Source organism: Ochotona princeps, chromosome X, assembly GCF_030435755.1.
Source record: "Ochotona princeps isolate mOchPri1 chromosome X, mOchPri1.hap1, whole genome shotgun sequence".
In the NCBI taxonomy this organism is placed as follows: Eukaryota; Metazoa; Chordata; class Mammalia; order Lagomorpha; family Ochotonidae; genus Ochotona; species Ochotona princeps.
Window position 1 is genome coordinate 82,038,038 of NC_080865.1, and position 19,953 is coordinate 82,057,990.

Sequence of the window (19,953 nt, forward strand, 5' to 3'; positions counted from 1 at the left end):
AATCTCTGAGTAGGGCACAGGGTTTCAGAATTGCTGATCTCTATGTAGTTATTTGGCTAAAATGCCTGGCTGTCTCTGTTACCAACACTGAAATATATGTTTTGAAGATGATACAAAAAGTGAGATTTCATTCCTGAGAACTGAAGTGGTTGCTGGATAATCTCCTCAGATGTTAGCTTTGGAGGAGGAAATTATTTCCTGTCTATCCTCCTTGATAAGTGTGCAACAGTTCTAACAATTGTAACACACTTCTGTTTTCCACTGGAAAGTCGTATATTGTCATGCCACCAGCTTCACAATTTGTTCCTGACATTAGGCTCTTTCTTTCTTTGCAATGCTATGTTAAGTTCAAAAGAACCCCTTTGCTTTTGCAGTCTGGAAGCAGGCATGGCTAAACTTGGAGGTTGTGTGGATGAACTTAAGGTCAGTCTCCAGGGCTAGCCATTTGGTCTGCACCAAAAGTGATTTGTGGAGGATGAGCACTTGCTTCTTGGTCCCTATTACATAGCCTTTAAGCATGATGAAATCACTGGTCATATCATTGTAATGGGTAAAGCCACCAATAGAGTTGATGCTCTTGTAGGACAGGTCATAGCTGGTGGAGATATTGTTCTTGATTAGCCTGTCATCCTTGATCAGGTAGCCTGGCCCAATCCTGTGGTTCTTCATGTTGATCTCTGTGTAGTGGTAGTAGCCTTTCTCTCTGACGCATGCCATGGAGTGTGTCACATGTGCAGAGTGCTGTGCACCAAGCACGGATGACCTTGCACAGTTCAGTATAGCTTCTTCATATGCCAGTGGCTGGTGACCCATTTGTAGTCTTTGCCCTTGGTCATGCCAGTGTCATTGACCACCTTATACTAGCCAAACACATGGTTCACTGGGATCTGCTCCAGAAATTCCTGGTCCCAGTCCAGTTTCTTCACCACGGTGCCTCCATTCACCTGTGTCTTCATCACGTGGGCCTTCCTCTGCTGTGGAAGAAGCAGGCCTATCTGCATGTTGGCGACCATGCAGATGACCTGACACGTCTTTATACTGCTGAAGTCTTTCCCCAGCTGCTTCTTGCTGATGCCATCCTGCCACTTTTTAGAATATGTGGGGAAGGTCTTCTTTTTTGACTTAGACAAATTTTTGTAAAAGCACCTTGTGTACTCATCACTGATAAGATGGCCTTAAAGGTGTGGAGGCCTTAAGGAGTCCCTGCATAGCCCACGATGCCTACAGCCACCATGGGCAGTGTCTCCACAGTAGTTTCAGCCTCCACAACTTCCTTCTTGTTCACCTTGGATCCCAGCCCATCAGCTTCCCATACAGTATGAGTCAGGCGAGCCTTGGAGCCCAGGAAAGCTGCGAGAACAGGCTGGGAGGAGTGGTCCTTGGGGAATTTCACCTTCTGGCAATGCCTGCTGCTATGCCTCTGACAGGAAGCTCAGGGACCCATGTCTGGGACCAGAGAATTTCCAGTGAGACATCTTCTGCCAAGTCCACTAGTGGATCTCTAACACACTTTTTTGGGAGGATCTTGAATTTATGTCATATCTATTAGATCAGACAACTACCTTCAGGGATGCCTGAGAAAGTTGTCCTCTTTTAAAATTGAACTAATTCACGATATTTTCATTCAAGCAAGCAAGCAAACAAAAAAAACCCCAAAAAACCTTTCTTTACACACACACACACACACACCCCAATTGAAACATCATCTCCAAACCCCACACATATTTAGACATAGTTAATGAATACTTAAGTACTACTTACTCTTTTGTCCTGACATTATGGACTGAGTGATACATGAATTCTGGGTCATATAGACCATGAGTTGATATCAGTTCTGTCATTAATAGCCAGGCTATTTCTTGTAAATATTTTTGCTTTTCTAGGCCTTCATCTTTTTACTCATGAAAATGAGAATAATAATAATGTATGCCTTGTAGAATTATAGTAAAGGTTAAATTAGTAAATTTAGAGGACATAGTACAATGTCTGGACTACTAAATGTAGATTATAGTTATTGTTATAATTTACTACTTGTGGAATTGACATGCATTACTCTTTTAAGACCAAGAAGATCCTTCTTTCAAATGACAGTTTTAAGGCCTCTGCCACCCTTCTACTGAATAATTGTACAGTGGAAAAGAGATTTATTTTCAGACTGAATTTTTCAGGCAGTCTTACTGCATATTCTATAGGTCACTGAACAAGAAGGAGAAGTAGTATAAAGGAGGCAGAGCTGTGGGCTTGTGTCTTGTCTTTTTTCAGCTGAAGACAGACTTATTCTACCTAGGAAATTATACCGTAAAGTTGGTAAGCTTCAGGGGAATAAAATAACAATTTGGTCCATATGTAAGAGCATTTGTTTGTAAATGGATCAAGGGAGAATATTGAACATAGATGCTTAAGGAGCACCGTGAAGACAGTCCTAGGTCTCTGTAAGTGATCATAATACTAGTACTTAAATAATATTGAGTAGGTGTTAGCTGCAGGAGTTAGGACGCTACTTGGAACACCTGCATCCTGTATTAGAGTGTGTGGGTTCAATTCCTGCTAATGTGTACTCTGGGAGGCTGTGGCTGATGACTCAAGTGGTTGGGCACTTGCCACCCATGTGGGACACCTAGATAGAGTTCCCAGCTCTTGGCTTTGGTCTGGCCCAGCTTTGGCTTTTCAGGCATTTAGGGACTGAATCATTCTCTCTCTGTTTCTCTTTCTCTCATAGGTAGGTAGATAGCTAGATAGATAAATGAAACAAATGAGATAGTACATGTTAAATACTTACGCCTGGTGTACATAGCATGTGTTCAATAAATAAGATACAACACTTATTAATATTATACAAGCTCTGTTATCAGTCTGAATATTCTGCTTCAATAGATTTGATGAGGGACCTAGGGATTTGTTTGTTTGTTTGTTTCTTGGCACAAGCTTTCCAAATTGACTCTCAGGCCTAAAGGGGAAACATAATATTATACATCCCTATTATGATCATGTCTCTGCCTCAGAGGCTGCTTTAGGATCCAGATTTCAGAGTAACTCCCAGTTACCTCAGTAGCAACTTTTTAAAATTGTTTTTTTGATACAGTTTAGTTGTTGCTGGGGTGTTCCTTCCCTCTCCTCCAAGCTCCTTCCCCTCCACTCTGTTCTCCCCTCCAGTCTCACAATGGATGTCTTTCATGAATAAGTAGTATTATATGGCAAAACAGCCTCATAGTGGAAGCTTCTATTTTGTATACATTGCATCTCTTGAAATTTGTGCCATTGTAGGTAAAGAAACATGTCTTGGGTTCAGTGTGATGGCTCAATTGGCTCATCCTCCAGCTCCAACTGGAATCCCATATGGATGCTGGTTTGTATCCTGGCTTCTCCACTTCCCATCCAGCTACCTGCTTGTGGCCTGGGAAAGCAGCAGAGGATGACCCAAAGCCTTGGGACCCTGCACCCCGTAGGAGACATGGAAGAAGCTCCTGACTTCGGATTGGCTCAGCTCCGGCCGTTGTGGCCATTTGGAGAATGAATCAGCAGATTGAAGATCTTTCTGTAAGTTTGCCTTTCCAATAGAAATGAATAAATCTTTTTTATAAAAGGAAATATGTTTTTCCTTTACCTACCAAAACAGTCTTTCTCTTGGACTAAGTTGGGAAATGAATCTTTTAATGAGATTAATTTTATGGACTGAAGACTGATCTTTTATTCTGGAAACATTCAATCAGTTTTTTATGCTTTCTGACAGCAAAGAATTTTGGTATGTTGTGGACTATTAAGATTAGGAAAAGCTTGTTTAGAATGGTAAGGAAGGTAGATTAGTTTTAGCACCCTAGGTATGAATTATGAATGAAAGAGATGTGCAGAAAGGGCAATTCAACTCGTAGGACTTTTTGGCCATCTGTGTGGAGATTTGTCCAGTTCTCAGCCCATTCCATTCACTTCTGCCCTTAGATCAGAAAACCAAACACATGTTTTATTCTGAGCAAAGGACGGATAAATAGTATTACAAACTTGTCATCACCATTGGAGTGCTAGTGAGTCTGGAAAGACAGGTTTTCCTCTTTTAGCTGCAAATGAAATCCATTTTGAAATGCAGTACAGACTTTCCTCTGTCTTCACATTTACAGATTCACAGATATAGAAAAATCTGTACTTATCATATGTAGACTTTTCTTGTCATTATTCCCTAAATAAAACAAAGTACCAGTTATTTACTTATAATTTCCATTGTGTTTAATATTATAAGTATTGTAGAAATGATTTAAAGTGTATGAGAGGATATATGAAGGTTGTTATGCCATTCTATCTATTCATTTTTGAAAATTCATTTTATTTATTTGAAAGGCAGCATAAAGGAGAGAGAGAGAGAGAGAGAGAGAGATCGATCTTCCATCATTTGTCTCACTCCCAAAATGGTGGCAGCAGTCAGAGCTGAGCCAGAGCAAAAGCAAGCAGGAGCTTTGTCCTTTATCTCCCACATGAGTGCAGGGGACCAAAAATTTTGGACCATGGTTGGCTGCTTTTGCAGGCATATTAGCAGGGAGCAGAATTGGAAGTGGGCTAGTCAAGATATGAACTAGCACCCATAAGGGATGCCTGCATGGCAAGTGGTGGCTTAACCTACTATGCCACGGTGCTGGCCCCATCATGCCATTTTACATAAGGGACTTGGACATCCTCAGATTTTATTATCTTCCCCTGGGGGTAAGGAGGTGAGAGGTCCCAGAATTAATCTCCTGCAGATGCTATTGGATGACTATAAAGGCAATAGAGACTGTTGGTGATAGTATTGGAAGCCTCAGGGAAACAAGCCTCACAGTTATTTCCTGTTAGTTTCAATTGCACAGGGATTATTTAACCTTACCCTTATATAGAAATGTGCCATGATGGTTCTGTACTTCTCTAACATCCCCAGATGAATCAAGTTCTAGGGAGAGTAGCCTGTGACAGAGCTTCCTCCTTTCCTCTTAGTTTTCAGTAAATGCTGTGCTTATTAGACCTTGAAGTCACAACAGAGTCTCTGTGTCAGCCTGAATTCCATTGGCTGCTCCTTACACCCTGCTGGGGCATGTGGTCTTACTCATAGTGGTCACAGTGGTCTACACATCTTGAACACGACATGCTTCACCAAGTGATCTTAATGGCCCATTCAAATACATCCTCTCAGGAGGGCCATGTAGAATACTGCAATGTGCTGAACTCATTTTCAATCTTCTCAGGTGGTTATCATTGAGCTCCTGGGGCTCTCGATTGCTTCACCTAGGTTACCCATGCACATATTACAAATGCTGGGCTATTTGGAGTAGTGATTGAATCTGAGGTACCAGTTGCTTTCCAATGATCTGTTGCCGCTGAAATCAAACATTCCTTTCTTTTTTTATATATCTAAAAAGCTTGGTTAACTCCTATTTACAGATGGAAATTTACAGCCAGCATATTTTATAGAGCACTTAACCTAATGACAATTACAGGAACACCTTACAATTGTGTCAGCTTGATTGTTTATAAAGCACTTTCATATGCATTTCGTTTGATTTCCATGGTACTTCATCTATGCTTTATGAGTTGTATAAGTTTCTGCCTTTTGTCATGGCTATTTATATACCTAAGGCAATATCATCATGGAAAAGTCACAGATGCTGGCATTAGGCAGATCTGAATTTGAATCCCAGATCCAGCACTTCATTGGTTTGTGATTTGAATAAGTCCATGATCCTCACTAACCTTCTGTTTTCCTCATTTGTGAAATAGTGTTAATTATGCTCATTTTACAGAGTTATGAGGCAGGAGATGATGTGTAAAATGAAGCGTGATTAGGAAGAACATAACTATTATTTTTTTAAAATCTTGTTTTATTATGTTTGCTGGTGAAATGTATAGCTGTTCATTGTGTCTCTAACAGACCCAGTATTGTGTTTTTTTTTGTGTGTTTGAGCTAAATTGATGTGCTGAGATTTGATTATTGTTTATAACCCTTGTCTATACACTTGAGGAACAGTGGTTTTTTTTTTTTTTTCTGCTTACTATTTGCTGAATTCTTTGATTTAGTGCAGGGTTAACCTTGTGATTATAAAGTCAATTGAAAGTGTGCTGTTGCACAAATTAGGAATGAGGCGGGAGAGTGGGAGCGAGAGAGGGTGGGTTGGGAAGTATGATTATGCTTTTAAAACTGTATTTATGAAATATAGGAAATTTGTTCCTTTTGTACAAATAAAAACCTAAAATATAAAAAAAATCACAAAATAATAACAGTGAAAGAGAAACATGTTCAATACTTCTTGAACAGACAAACCTGGGAGTAGGGAAGGAAATTATTAAAGCAGTAGTTAGAGGCCAGGTGCAATAGCCTAGCAGCTAAAGCCCTTGCCTTGCACGTGCCATGATCCCATATGGGTGCTGGTTCTAATCCCAGCAGCCCCACTTCCCATCCAGCCCCCTGCTTGTGGCCTGGGAAAGCAGGGCAGGACAGCCCAAAGCCTTGGGACCCTGCACCCATGTGAGAGACCCGGAAGAGGCTCTCGGCTCCTGGCTTTGGATTGGCTCAGTTCCAGCTGTTGCAGTCACTTGGGGAGTGGATCATTGGATGGAAGATCTTCCTCTCTGTCTCTTCTTATCTGTATATCTGACTTTCTAATAAAAATAAATCTTAAAAAAGGCTACAGCACAAAACTGGTTATTTCAGTGACTCTCCATTGCCCACGGGGTAAAGTTTCCAATAAAAATAAATCTTTAAAAAAAAGCAGTAGGTATAGGTTAAATGGCCTGTCCAGGGTTCACATGGCTGGTAAATGATGGGATGTGAATTTGAATTTTATTTGTTTAGTGCTAGAAAGATGCCACTGCATCTTTTTATAGTCTTTCAGATTGGTCTGCAAGATTGATGTGCTGGGAGTAGTATCTCCGGGAGTGGGGAGCCTAAGAGATTTTCCACTAGGATTCAGACATGTTTGACATGCTGCGAAGAGGCTTACCATTCACTTGGTCTACTAAGGAGTCTCCTAAGAAAGAGAGCTGCATGCACATGCTAGGTTTAATTGAGAGACGGTTTGGTACATCTGAGCATAGACTATTACCCATTATTCAGATTTACTCATTGGCTAAGTTCCCAGGGGTTTGCTTTTACATAACATGCAAAAAGATGCTAAAAGTAAAAGCACAATACAAACAGAAGAGCAAGTTTCTCCAAAGGTCTTCAGGAGGTATTGGAAAGGAGATGAGGCAGATTTTATGCCTACCTAGTGGAGAGTCAGCACAGAACACAGTCAACTTTGGCACATGGAGTTTTGGGGGAACAAAACTCAGCCTTGGCACTTAGAAAATCTTTAGCACAGCAGTGATGCGGAGGGGAGGTGCGGGGGAGGGCAGTAGATAGCTGCAGATGCTACCCAGCCTCCAGTAATTGGCACAGCAGTAGCACCTGGTGGCATTTGGGATCAAAACCAGCACAAGGCATCATCAGTGCTTTGATGTGGCCCTAGTGGGAACAGCGGGACATAATATCCTTGCTAAAAACGTCAATGCCCTCATCTTTCATGGCGGGCACTGTTAGTGATGAAGTATCTAAAATGTAGCTTCTATAGGTAATAGAGGTTAGGGAGTCCCCAAAGTAGAGAAAGTTTCTTTTAAGAATACAATTAAGACAGCTCCTGAGATTATGGGGAACTCAACACTATCATGGTGATAGATTTGGGTGAAAAATCACAGAAATACTGTTTATGAACATTTACATCATGCTTTCACCTGTTGCTTGATGTAGTTTGGGAGTTGCATATTGTTAATTACCTAACAGGAACAGCCATAGGGGTCGCAATTTACCCTGTAGTTTTGGGCCTTTCCATCTCTTGTTCCTTAGTATGAAAGTACTAAATGTTAAGGGCATAATCTTGCCTCCTTTCTCATCCAGGACCCTACCAAGTTGAAGATTCTATGATATCAAGTAGTATTTCTGGAAGTAGAGAAATTTGAATGAGATTTCTGAATGCTACACCAAATCTCTATCTATTTGAAGCAATTGAAGCTAAGAGCTTAAAACTTCCAGATGAATTGTGTGAAGGTGGTAAGCACTTTAAAGCTTCCAAGGTGATGATGGGGAACTGCCCCATATCAATGATATACATAGAGCTTGCTAATCATTTGTCTTCTAGTTGGTGGCATGCTGTGCTTCCCTCTGACAAAGTGTTGCCTGTGTGAGGATTGAGATGATAGTTTGATATTTTTGCTGTCAGTAATACAAAATACATCTGTGGACTCTAGGAGAAGTAATGTAGGCCTCTCCCTTCTTTGTCCTTCAAGTTAGTCCAAGATGTGATAAAGGCATCGGTATGTGTCAAGAAAGACACTGCCACTGTGAGTAAACATGTATGTTGCACTTATTCGGCTTCAGGCACTGTTCCAGAGCATACATGCACATGAACACACACACACTCTCCCTCCCTCCCCAACCCCATTCTCACAATGGCTAATAGATTGGGCAAGAGAGTGATCTTTTTCATCCAGTCCAGAGTAGGTTAGCCTAGTTGTTCCTGGGAAATTTAGTAGGAATTTTGTAAAATACGACTCTTTTATCAAACAACTTTAGGGGACAATGGATCATACAAAGTAAATGTGTTTCTCTAGGATGGCCCTTCCCAATAGGCTAAATGCGTGTGGAGATTTTTTGACAGGGGAAAATTATAGGTGGAATCTGCAGAATTTCTCAGTGAGTAGCACTAGAGCATGGTGTTAAGTGTGGGGTCACTGACTGTGGACATTTTAGGTTGAAAAATCTAGCTAAGATCTGTTACTTGCTACCTATGGGAACTCTGAAAAGTTTATTTTTTCTTTGTGCCCTGGGTATCTTTATGTGTCAAATAGAGAAGATATTGATAATATTTAGATCATATGGTGGTGGTAATATATACAAAGACCTTAGAAGAGTTCTTAGCTCTTAAATAATACTCAACAAATACTCAATTCCATCTGCGATTCTTTTTTTAAAAAAAGGTTTATTTATTTTTATTGGAAACTCAGATATACAGAGAGGCGGAGAGAAAGAGAGGAAGATCCTCTGTTCAATGATTCACTCCCCAAGTGACCACAATGGCTACAGCTGCACCAGTCTGAAGGCAGGAGTCAGGAACTTCTTCCAGGTCTCCCACGCAGGTGCAGGTTCTCAAAGCTTTGGGCCATCCTCAAACTGCTTTCCCAGGCCACAAGCAGAGAGCTGGATATGAAGCAGTGCCACCAGGACACAACTGGCGGTGCCTATATGGGATCCTGGTACATGCAAAGTGACAACTTTAGCTGCTAGGCTACCACGCTAGGTATGCTTTGCAATTAAAGAATTACACCCGGCACGGTGGCTTAGCAGCTAAAGTTCACGCCTTGAACACGCCGGGATCCCATGTGGGTGCCAGTTGGTATCCTGGCAGCCCTGCTTCCCATCCAGCTCCCTGCTTGTGGCCTGGGAAAGCAGTGGAGGATGGCCCAAAGTCTTAGGACCCTGCACCTGCGTGGGAGACCCAGAGGAAGCTCCTGGCTCCTGGCTTCGGAAAGGTTCAGCTCTGGTGGTTGTGGCCACTTGGAGAGTGAACCAGTGGATGGAAGATCCTTCTCTGTCTCCTTATCTCTCTGTATATCTGACTTTCCAATAAAAATAAGTAAATCCTTAAAAAAGCATATTTGAGTTTAAAGTACACACATATTTTGGGAAAGGAGTCCTTCTAATATGAAGTTGGTGTGTGTTGGGGAGGCATAAGGACAGAAAGAAAGTAGAAATTTCAAATGATGCCTGGGTTTAAGGACTGTGACTCTGGAGTCCAAATATCACACATTATCTCCTTCCGTCTCCAGGTATATGTATTTTCCTTTTATGGAAGTAGTTTCTTGACGGCCTGAAATTAGCTATGTTTTTGTTTCTGAAGGAGAGTGGACTAAATCATTGATGTGTTTTGTAGTTCAAGTCTCCAGTTACTTCAGTGGTCTGGATTTCTGCACCTGAGACGTGGAGTTACTGTTACTCTGCTGCCTCTTGGAAATGAGCTCGAATTAAGGAACAATACTTTAACCATCATGATTAATCCCACAATATGATCAAAGTGAATGGCCTTTTCAGGCTCTATTGTTTTATCAGAAAATGGTAAATGACGAGAACTCACTTTGTACACTGGGCAGAATGCTCACTGGCAGCTGAATGTTCTGCACCCCTAACTTCCTTTTTGAGGTAGTTCTAAGACTGCTGCACATCAGAATAACCTGTGTTGCTCATGCAATCAACTGGGCTCCATTTCTCAATATCTGCTTAGAATCAGGGACATAACAGAGCAGTTAGATCTCTTTCTCTGAAAACATATCTATTACCCTAATGAACATCCTACCCCCTACATTCTCAAAACAGCAAAATCCCATACGGCGCATTCTTCTCCACCACATATTCTGCATTTATTTCCTAATGTCTGGTTTGTAGGGAGGAATGCCCACTATGTTTGAAAAGCACACAAAAATTTGGCTCAACTCTGCCCTGATCATGGCCCTTATCCAGGTTATGACGTATTAACCCAGCTAGTAACTATTTTCTAGCTCTCTGCCACAACCCTGCCCAACACCAACAGTTACAACAGATAGCCACTTCCGCTAACAGCTTTTGTTCCCTTTGATTTCCATTTTATTATTATTATTTTTTTTAGGCTGAGTGTAGCTGGCTTAGGGTCTGTAACAAGTTTGCAGCCAAGATATTGGCCAGGAACTTGGGTCATTTGAAGGCTTAAATAAGGCCAGAAGAACTGTTTCCAAGTTGAATCATTCATAATACATTGGCTGAAGATCTCATATGAATTTTTGAATTTCATTTTTAAATTGTTATTATTTTCAATGACCAAATTTGTTTTATCTATTTTAACAGTTTATTTATTTATTTTTATTAGTTTGCATGATATAGTTTTGTAGGTATAGGGATTTGCTTCTCCACTTTCCACCCCATATTCCACTTTCCTCCATATTATTACATGAGTATAGTCCTTCAGCAACTGGCACAAGTCCAACATTTGAATATTTAAGTGCATCATGACATTGTAGAATGTATGGGCAAAGGTAGAAAATCTAGTATCATATTTTTATGGCATATTTAACAGTATCATGGGGAATCATCCCATCATTCAGAAGTAGAGATGCATGGGCCCGGCGGCGTGGCCTAGCGGCTAGAGTCCTCGCCTTGAAAGCCCCGGGATCCCATATGGGCGCCGGTTCTGATCCCGGCAGCTCCACTTCCCATCCAGCTCCCTGCTTGTGGCCTGGGAAGGCAGTAGAGGACGGCCCAATGCATTGGGACACTGCACCCGCGTGGGAGACCTGGAAGAGGTTCCAGGTTCCCGGCATCGGATCGGCGCGCATCGGCCCGTTGCGGCTCACTTGGGGAGTGAATCATCGGATGGAAGATCTTCCTCTCTGTCTCTCCTCTCTGTATATCTGGCTGTAATAAAATGAATAAATCTTTAAAAAAAAAAAAAAAAAAAAAAAAGAAGTAGAGATGCATACGGCAGCGTATCTTCACTTATGCTTCATTACACAATTCATCTATGAGAATATATGTATGCGCATGTTTACCTACATAATGTTTCATATTTAGCATGAATGTTGCCTTGAATCACTGAACATAATGGTCTCCAGTGGTGACAAGTCTGTTACAAATGTTAGAGTTTCAGTCCTTTTGATAGCTGAATACTGTTACATGGAGTAGATGGACCACTGTTTGTCAATTGCTCTTTCAACAGGCATCTGAGTTGTTTCCATGTCTTCACTATTGTGGGTTATGTTGCTATAAATATAGGCTTGCAGGTCTTTTCCTCACATGTAGATTTCGTTTCTTTTGGATTAATTCCCAGGAATGGGATAGCTGGGTCATACAGTAGATCAATTTTCAATTACCTTAGCACTCTCCATACTGATTTTCATAGTGTCTTTACCAGCCTACATTCCCACCTACGGTGAAATAGAATGCCTTTCTCCCCACTTTGACGCCAGCAGATGTTGTCAGTAAATTTCCGAATGTAGGCCATTCTCACTGGAGTTAGGTAGAATCTCAATGAGGTTTTTATTTATATTTCCCCAATAGCTAGGGCACAGGAGTTTTCCTTTGTTCTTAATGTCTATTAGCCATATGAATTCATTCTTTTGAAAAATGCCTGCTCACTTCCTTCACCCATTTCTTTTTCTTATTTTTTTATTGTTTTTTGATACAGTTTAGTTGGCAGTGAGCTCTCCCCCCAAATTCCCTCCCCTCCCCACTGTTCTCCCCTCTAGGTTCATAATGTTCACCCATTTCTAAATAGGGTTGTTTGTTTAGCTGTTGTTGAGTTTCTGAAGTTCTTTTTAAATCCTAGATATTACTGCTCTATTTGTTGTGTAGTATCCAAAATTTTTTCCCATTCTGTTGGTTGCTTCTTCATTTGGCTGATTATCTCCTTTGTTGTACAAAAGCTTCTTAGATGTAGTCCCATTTGTTTACTTTGGATTTCACGGCCTGTGCTTTTGGTGACTACTCTAAGAAGCGTTTGCCAATGCCTATCTATGTCTTGCAGAGTGCTTCCTGTATTTTCCTACAATCGTTTGATGGTTTCTGGGTACAGTTTTAGGGCCTTGATCCATTTAGAGCTGATTTTGCATAAAGTGAGATGTGGAGGTCTTGTTTTTTACTTCTGCAGGCTGCTGTCCAATGCTATCCCAACAGTATTTGTTGAAGAGACCAATTTTTTTCCCCCTGAATTATTTTCAGTTCTTTTGTTGGAGATTAGTTGGCTGTGTATGTGTGGGCACACTTCTGGAGTTTCTGTTCTGTTCCACTGATCTTCTTTTCTATGTCTATGCCAGTACCAGGTTGTTTGCTTACCACTGCCCTGTAGTATGTCTTGAGGTCTGGAATTGTGATTCCTCCAGCTTTAATTCTTCGGGATAGCTTTGGTTATTCTGGCCTCTTGTGTTTCCGAATGAATTCTTGTATCATCTTTTCTATTTCTGAGAAGAATGTTGTTGGGATTTTGATTGCGATTGCATTGAACCTGCATATTACTTTTGGTGATATGGACATTTTGATGATGTTGAACCTGCTGATCCAGGAACATGATACATTTTCTCTGTTAATGTAGTCTTCTATTTCTTTTTAAAATTGTTTTGTCATTTTCAAAATAAAAGTCTTACACATCTTTGCTTAGGTTTATTACAAGGTACTATTTAAGCTTCTTTTCCACTATTTAAAGGTGACTTGGCATAGGAGTTCTTTGTTAGCCATGCAATTATTTTTGTATGCTAGGGCCATCAATATATGTTCATTGACTATGTATCCAGCTACTCTTCCAAACTCTCTTGCGAGTTCCAATAGTCTCTCTCTTTTTTAAAAGATTTATTTATTTTTATTACAAAGTCAGATATACACACAGAGGAGGAGAGACAGAGAAGAAGATCCTCCGCCTGATGATTCACTCCCCAAGTGAGCCGCAACGGCCTGATGCGCGCCAATCCGATGCCGGGAACCAGGAACCTCTTCCAGGTCTCCCACACGGGTACAGTGTCCCAATGCATTGGGCTGTCCTCGACTTCCCTCCCAGGCCACAAGCAGGGAGCTGGATGGGAAGTGGAGCTGCTGGGTTTAGAACCGGCGCCCATATGGGATCCCGGGGCTTTCAAGGCGAGGACTTTAGCCGCTAGGCCATGCCGCCGGGCCCCCAATAGTTTCTTGATTGAGTCCTTTCCTTCTCCTATATATAGAATCATGTTACCAGAGAATAGGGATCATTTTAATTCCTCATTTTTTATTTGAATTCCTTCAATTTCTTTTTCTTGCCTAATCTTCCTATTGAGGGTTTGCAGTACCATGTTGAATAACAGGGGTGAAAGTGAATATCCTTGTCTACTTCCAGATCTTAGTGGAAAAGCTTATAATCTTTCCCCATTTAGAATGATGCTGGCATTGGGTTTTTCATATATTGCTCTGTGTTGCAGAATGTTCCTTCTATGCCTGTCTTCCTCAGGGTTTTCTAACATGTAGTGGTGTTTGGATTTTATCAAATGCCTTCTCTGCATCTATGGAGACTATGTTATGGCTCTTGTTCTCCACTGTGTTGATGTGGTTTGATTTGCATATGTTAAAGCATCCTGGGTGACAGAGATAAATCCCATCTGGTCTGGGTGAATGATTCATCTAATGTATTGCTGAATTCTATTGGCTAATATTTTGTTGAGGGTTTTTTTTTTCCGTTTATGTTCATGAGAATCTCTAGTTTCCTTCCTCTGTTGTATCTTCACGTGACTTGGTATTCAGGTGATATGGCACTGTAGAAAGAGTTTAGAAGGATTACCTCTTTTTCTATTGTTTTGAATAACTTCTGGAGGACTTGGGTAGAAACTTTAGCAGTTAAGCCATCAAGTCCAGAGCTTTTCTTTGTTGGGAGGTATTTTATTACTGATTCAATATGTTTCCTGTTTATAGATCTGCTTGGATTTTTCATTATATCATGATTCAGTTTTGGTAGTTTTTTTTGTGTCCTGAAATCTTATGCATTTCTTCTAGGCAGATGCCCCATGCCCTCTATGGAATCTCATGGCAGTATTTCCATTCTGGGAAGCATTTATGAAGTGCTCTCTGATGTTCCAATGTTCATGATTTTGTCTTTTTAAGAATTGTAGATAATTATCCTAGGAGAAAAACAAGGTTCCTGTGTAGAATTTTGAGTCATTTGGTAAATTGCCCACAGAATAGAAAAATTCAGTACATTGTGTAATCCATTCACTCTGTTCTCAGGTATGCCTCCTTTCCCCAGTGTCACCGTGTACTTGTAATTTTGTTGATAATTAGGGAGACTGTTAGCTTCTTAAGGATGCAGTTCAGTGTGTTGGTTGGGGAAGGCTGATAAGTCTGGGCATTAGGTAACTAGCCCTCAATCTTGTTGGATGACAGGCCAGTGGGGTTTTAAAGATCAACCTGCTAGCTTCATTGTGGTAGCTGATTCTGGTGTGCTGGAGGCGAAGGTTAATAATGCCCAGCGGGTTCATTAGCTTTAGCCCAGTCTTTGTTGATGTACTAAAATGGAGTGCAGCTATCATCCACAGCGGCTCTCTCCCCCTGCTCATTAGTTAATGTCAGGGCTTTAGCAGTACAGAGTGAAAGAAAGGATGTGCGTGTTTATGTGTCCCCATTTGCCTTCTCCCTCTATACTCACTGGCTGAGAGTAATTTATTTCTTTTCACAAGGGGAAATGTACCTTAGTAATGAGTCCTGGCCTATAAATTGGAAAACCTGGGCTCTGGAACTAGCTTTACCTCTGAATTGCTCTGTGACCTTGGATTTAATTATAAGATTTTGGGGGTCTTCTGTGAAACTGCGTTTTCCTGATTTTTCCATCTTATAGGATTATTGAATATTTAATGGTACAGGTGATCATTTGCCAGTAACTGATTAGTACTTTATGATGAAAAAAGGTGATTATTTTATTCAACAAGTTCTGATTAGAGAGCCTATATATTTTTTAACCCCCACACCGTATTTAGTAACAATTATTATATCTTAAAAAATGGAAATGTAAATCAACCCAGTATATTTTACATTAATAAAGCTTAAATTATGGTTCAATATTTTCCAGATATCCCAAGAAAAAGAGTCCTGCACTGTGCAAAGCATGCATGAATTTATTTGGTGCTATGAATGGATCATTTCAGAAATAGGAATACCTCTTGTAACTGACCAGTAGATGTCAGTGTTGGACAAGCACAGAGTTATTCACTGAGGCTCTGCATTAGGATTTGGCTCCATTTCATCTACCAAGTTTCTCTGCAAAGGAGAGGGAGTTTGTGTAACTGAAGCAAAGATTTTGCTTTCTCACTTCTCGCCCCGTCTTGCGGAAAACAGCCTGATGCTCTGGGTAAGTTGCCGTTATCTTCACTTTCACTGATTCCCTTTATAGATCTGCAGTCTGCTGAGAAGTTTAAAACACAAAATTAAACATGTGCTTAGTTCCCTGAAGGCCACATACTTGTTTTTCTTCACAAAGGTGCTTCTCTTTTTCCAGATAAACTTCCCCATCATGTTCTTTGTGCAATATTAATCAAATATAACAAGGAGATACTGCTCTTTGGGGCCCAGGTGCCAAAAGCTCTTAAAAACCAAGTCTTTATTTTTGTTGTAGAATAATATCCGCTTTGATTTCAGGCAAAATTGCCATTTTCTAAAAATGGCAGCAACTTGGTATGTCATTTTTAAAAAGCAAATGTGGTCATATTGTGGCTGTGCTATTCCTGTACCTCTTTCAATCCTCTTTCATTTTATACTCTTACCAGAAGGCTTCAAAAGAGGTGATATGATGAGGTTCCAGTTGTCTCTGTTCAACTCACACATGCTCCCCCTTTTTGGTGGGGGGCAGGTGAGTTATTGTTTTGTTGGTTTCTTCTGACTGCCTGGATTTGGAAAGAAATCTGTAGCAAATTCAGACTAGGGCTGGTGATAAAAATCAACAGCTTTCTGAACAGGCCACCTATTGGGGACTTTTGAAATTCAGACCAGTGAGGCTTCTACTCCTGAGGAATTTTCAGTCAGTTTTATGTGTGCCTCTGTTGCCTTTTCTAGGCGATCAATCCAGATGTGGTTGGAGAGTGTTTTGTGGAGTGTTTCAGAATTGCAACATCCCCTCCTTGATTTGCTTTCACCCTTTTTGCGCTTCAGTTGAACAAATGGAGCAAATAGTTACACAAAGCTGAAGGTGGCTTTGAACTCCAGCCACACTCTGGGAAACTTGGTGGAGGTGGTCCGAATGTTACAGCATCTCCTGGTGCAGAACAGTGAGTGCCCTGATGCAGCATCCTTCGTGGCTGCTGGCCAAGAGCTGTTCTTGTTCTGGGGAATGAGTCATCAAACACAAGCTGCTTGCTCTTGGAGGCAGACTTGGCATTAATTTCAAGGTCCTGTTGGATCCGCTTCTAGCCTGCTGCCAGTTCCCTGTGTCTCAACCTCCCTGGGCCTCCTTTCAGTGATATCCGTAGTCCTGGAGGAAGGATGTCGCCTCCTCTCTCTTCTCTTGAAACCATTGACCAACTGGTGACAGAGCACTGATCTCTTTCTAGCTCCTGAAGGGCCTTGTTTCCATACACATCTGTTTTTAATCTGACACCTTCAATCTCATCCTCTCCCTGTTGCTTCCCCATAAGTGATGTTGTTAAGGGCAGAAGTTTTGGGATTAGGATATTGTTTAGCCACTTGCTGCCTATCTGACATTGGGCAAATTCCTTTGTTTCTCCAACCCTTAGTTTATTTTCTTTTGAATTGGCAAATAACAATTATAGAAATATTTTTAGCATATGCAATGTGATCTTTTGTCCTGTGTCTACATTTTGAAATGATTAAATCGTGCTAATTAAGAAATCTTATCTCACACATTTTTTATAGTAAAATCATTTTAACTTTACTCTTTCAGAAATTCTGAAATATATAATGCATTCTTAGTTAGGATAGTTTCCATTTGGTGCAATAAATCCCTAACAGTACTTTCATTGCTGTATTTTGTGAGGATTAAATTAAGTAATGTTTGTGAAGCAACTAGCTTTGTGTAAGAGCAAAGTAATTATACCTGTTGCTGTTGTTATTTTAAAAGATTTGTTTATGTCAAAGACACAGTCACACACCGATACACACACACACACACACACACACTCACATTGAGAGAGGAGGAAGATGAAGAAGAGGAGGAGAGAGAGAATCTTTCATTTGATGACTCAATCTCTCAAGTGCTGCAACAGCTAGGGCTTGGACACGCTGAAGCCAGGAGCCAGGAACTCCATCTGTGTCTCCCATATGAGTGGCAGGAACCCAAGTACTTTGACCACCATCTAGCACCTTCAAAGGCACATTAGCAAGGAGCTGGATTGGGAGCAGAGAATAGTTAAGGCTTGAACTGGCACTCTGATGTGGGATGCTGGTGTCCTAAGTGTCTATTTTATCTACTACAACTCTGGCCCCTGTTCCTGTTAATTTTACTGCTGTTGCTGCTCTACTAATACAGGAATGGTCTTTCATTTTTCTCCCTTTAACTGCTCAATATTCCTGTGACTCGGTTGTGTTTATATTTACTCATTCAAATTTACTCATCATCTATTCTTGTTTTGAAAATTATAAATCCCAGAATTTTTTTCTTCTGCATTTTTTGCCTATAGTAGCATGCCAATATTTCATGAATGTAATGGTCATTTCAAATCACTCTGAAGGTCGGGGCGAGAAGTGCTTTTTAATTTATAACTTTTAAAATAATCCTTATAAATCTCTTAATTCTCTTGTTTAAAGACAGAAAATGCATTCTTTAATGACATGAAAATAATAAAATTAATAAGAATTTTACAAAAAATTCTTTGTTTCCACAGTATCTATATTCCAGGATCTTTTTAATTTCCTGCTTGTTTTTCCTCTTTACTCAATTGTGGTCTTTTGTCTGATTTCTGAAATTTAATGTGCTTTCCCTAGGCCTGTTCAAATGCCATGTATTCCATAGTATCATCCACAACTTTCATAGCTGAAAGCAAGTACCTCTTCCCTCTCTTTTCATTACATTGTATTATACAGTAATTGCTTTTATATTTGAGTTTGAATTTTGTCTTGGATTATAAATTTTTTGAGCTTCCTGTGATAGTCATGCTAATTTTTGTTTACATTTGGTACTGGGATCCCTGTCTTTATGATGGCATGGAGCTTGCTGCCAGTGTGCATCATGAGACTTAAGGAAGGATGCCCTGCAAGATCAGAGAGTATGGTATATGGTGGAGAACATGGTGCACCTTTTCTACCTAGTTTTATAAACAGGTAATGTTCTCCTGAGGTGAGTAGAGATTTATCTGAAGTGAGAGTTTCAAAGGGACTCTTGTGATTCTGTAAGGACAATGGCTGTGCTTCCTGTGATTCTTCCTTGCTGAGATGCCCTATGGACCTGTGACAAGTGACCAGTAATTTCAAGGTTGTGTGTATCAGCAGGGAATTGGTTGAGCAAGGTGCCAGGAGTAGGTGTAGACAGGGTTTCTTTAGACATGATTAACATATGTCTGAATGTTTTAACCCAAACTGCCCAGCAGAGAAATCCTTCACAGTAAACATAGAGGGATAGATGAGATGGTTATCTTTCTTTCTGCCTTGGGTTTGTCAGCCTTACATGTGCAATGCAAGACTAAGGTCAAAGCCTACCTTATTCAATTGGTAAAGATACAAGGGGCCACTTTTAGATTTAGACAGCTGATTGCTTATACAGACTGTGAAAAGAAGAAGAAGCATTCTCTTACTGAAAAGGATGACATGGAAACAAAAGGAGCTAGATGACTGCACTGCAAGTTTTGGGACACTCCATTGCTTAGGATTTTATTCTAGGCTGCTGCTGGGCACTAGGAATAGAGGTGCCTGCCTTTTTAGATTTGGGGATCTTCTCCACTGCCTCCCCTCCCCAACCACTTGAAGCATCATAGATTGGTGTTGGGATATGAGCACACTAGGGCTGAGGCCAGGTCCCTAAGCTCCTGCTCAGTCGGCCTATGGAGGCTCACAGTGTTCTGCGCACTAGAGGCAGTTGTCCTGAAAGACAAAAATTAAAAAAAAAACTGTCAAGAGAATTTAGGCCTCTGGTTGTTGGAGCCATTTGATGGGTGAACCAGAGGATGCCAGATCTCTTTCTCTCCCTCCCCCTTTCAAATAAGTAATCTTTTAAAAAAACATAGAAAGTACTAGTGAATTAATTTTTCATGGGGTACTTAGTACCTGAATGCCTGGGCAGCCTAACCACTAAAATACTTGGTCACCCTCTCCATATAATCATGCCTCTGAACTGCTATTGGCTACTCCAAGATCATGCTTATCTGGCTGTATAGTGGTAGTTGCAGAGAATGGTGAATATTGAGCAGAGACTGAACTTTCTCTTGGACCGCCTAAGACAGTGAGCCACAAACCCAGCCTGTATAGGTGTTGTTAAACTGGCTAGG

General features: G+C 40.7%; 1 pseudogene; it reads right to left on the bottom strand.

Moving 5' to 3' along the window:
* Positions 1–348: 348 nt before the first annotated feature.
* Positions 349–1,475, bottom strand: LOC101516359 (large ribosomal subunit protein uL3-like; annotated as a pseudogene).
* Between the last annotated feature and the right edge of the window lie 18,478 nt (positions 1,476–19,953).